The sequence below is a fragment of the Peromyscus maniculatus genome, chromosome 4, assembly GCF_049852395.1.
Source record: "Peromyscus maniculatus bairdii isolate BWxNUB_F1_BW_parent chromosome 4, HU_Pman_BW_mat_3.1, whole genome shotgun sequence".
NCBI lineage: Eukaryota > Metazoa > Chordata > Mammalia > Rodentia > Cricetidae > Peromyscus > Peromyscus maniculatus.
Genome location: NC_134855.1, coordinates 34,213,602 through 34,216,110, shown reverse-complemented (window position 1 = coordinate 34,216,110; position 2,509 = coordinate 34,213,602). Strand labels below are relative to the sequence as shown.

Genomic DNA, 2,509 nt, shown 5'->3' with positions numbered 1-2,509 from the left:
TGCACAGAAACCCCTTGAGAATCAGTAGATCTTAATGCTTGGAGGAAAGAGAAAAGGAAGATAGAATGCAATATTTTATCTCATTCATTATTGAAGCAATGCTCAATTTATGCCCTCATGGAAAATAAAAATGCCAAATCCTTGAATACACAGAATAAAATAATTAGTTTATGAGAGTAGCAGTGAGAAAATGTGAGGACACAAATATAGACTTGTATATTTTTACCACTTAGCTGAATTCTTCAACAAAAACTGAAGGAAATGACCAAAAATTATGATTATATCAACAAAATGTGCCTAAACACACACATATCAATTTTTTCTTGCTCCTTTTTATCACACCTATTTGTTTCTACAATTATTGTTAATATTTCACATTGATTTTAAAACAGAATACAGGCAACACATAAATACCCGAGACTACTCAATGTGCTGAGGATGGATGAGTGACTGTCCTGCCCTAAACCGGGAACTTTCATCAACACCCCTAAGACTTAGGGAACATCGCAAAATAGGGAGCAGAATAAAAGGAAAGATGGGCGCCCAATGGCTCGAGTTTCCACCTTAAACCTGAGAATATTTAATAACCAATTCTAAACAGAGCCAAAACCAGGTTCCTGCTTCTTGTCTCATATGGGCAGCGAGACGCCGCAAAACGCAGGTTTGAACACTGGCGGGTTCCTGGCATGTGTGTTTGACCAGCAGTATGGCATGAATGAGGCGTCTGCTAGTGGCACATTACACTGTGTGGTAGATTTAGTCTTTACTAGTATTAAAAAAAAAAAAAAAAAGGTTTCTGGGCTACATGCTACTTTGATAAAAGCTTAGACCCACTATTTCTGAGACTTGATGACTCACAAAACTGGCAGAAAACGCCACGTTGGTAAGCTGAAATGGACGGAGCCAGCAGCCACAGCACCATTTCAGTCTTAGAATACTGCAGTTTAAAGCAATAGATTCACAATATGTAGGCTTGAAAGAGAAAAAAAAAAGATAAATTAATATTAAAAAAAATCCACGTAAAGATGAATATTACACAGACAATCTGGATTGTGTTGTCTTTGGGATTTTTAACTGCAAAAAAACATTTGATCAGAAAAGATGTTGAATTAAACCAATATGTATATTTTAAAGGTACCTTGACTTCAAAATTTGGATTTAAGGATATGTCGCTTTGGAAAAGAGGTTCTGCTTTTGTTTCCACAGAAAGCCAGAGGCTGTGGATTTATTCCAGATTAAGATACATCAGGTTTCACCAGCCAAGACCCCCTGAAAGGTCTCCGATGAACCCACGACCCTGCTTTGCTGCTCTTTCCACGATGGCTTTTCGGTTCTTGGAGGAAACGTTGTGAGCAATCTCAGCACAGTAAGATTTGTTGCATAACAGCAGCACTTCCAGCTCCTTGACATTGTGGACCAGAAACTTCCAGAAGCCGCTAGGCAGTATGTGCTTGGTTTTCTTGTTGCTCCAGTAACCAATGTTGGGCATGAGGATCTGGCCCTTGAATCTTCTCCGCACCCTGTTGTCGATACCTCTGGGTTTCCACCAGCTTCGCTTAATTTTGACATTTCGGTCTGACTGGTGCCGGATGAACTTCTTGGTCCTCTTTTTGATGATCTTGGGCTTCACCAGAGGCTGGAGGGCAGCCATGATGCTGCTACACAGATGGCAGCCACCTCGCAGGCAGCGCCCAGGAAGAAGGAAGGGAGACACTGCAGCCACCGCCAGGACAAGCAGCATGTAAAGACGCCAGTAAGCCACCAGCCACGTGGCAAGGTATAGATTTATAGAAATGGGTTAATTTAAGATAAAAGAACAGTTAGCAAGAAGCCTGCCACGGCCATACAGTTTATAAATAATATAAGCGTCTGAGTGATTATTTTATACATGGATTGTTGGACTGCAGGGCTTGGTGGAGCCTGGAGAGAAGCCCTCCAGCAACAGGCAGTGGTGGCACATGCCTTTAATGCCAGCACTTGGGAGGCCGAGGCAGGCAGATCTCTGTGAGTTCGAGGCCAGCCTGGTCTACAGTGCAAGATCCAGGACAGGCACTAAAGCTAACCAAAACCAAATAAATAAATAATAAAATAAGATGAAGAAGTTAGGGAGGAAGACCATAGAATGTTCTTTGCTAGATATGACATACCCATTGCAATCCTAAACTGGTAGCAGCTGTGCTCACTATGTTGAGTACGTGAACAGTTAGTTGTAGATGTGGTATGATCCCCTGAAGCACTGTCAGCTATGGATGGTATCTAGGAGAGAGGGTGATCATTGTCTTTAGGTGTGCACCCATAGTGCACCGACCAAGTGACATTCAGTAGCTACAAACCCATAGTCACAGAGGAACCTGGTTTAACTCAGTGGGTCACAAAATAAAACAAAACAAAAAATACATGAACCTTAACCCTGGATATGGGAAGGGGTGGGTAGGAGATCGGAAAGAATGAGGGGAGTAAACAGGATACTTTATATACATGTATAAAATGGTCAAAGATAAATTTGCTT

The 2,509-nt window shown here is 41.6% G+C and overlaps 1 pseudogene; it reads right to left on the bottom strand.

Annotated features, from left to right (window-relative positions):
* Window positions 1-229: 229 nt before the first annotated feature.
* LOC102911249 (large ribosomal subunit protein eL32 pseudogene) lies at window positions 230-1,651 on the bottom strand (annotated as a pseudogene).
* Between the last annotated feature and the right edge of the window lie 858 nt (window positions 1,652-2,509).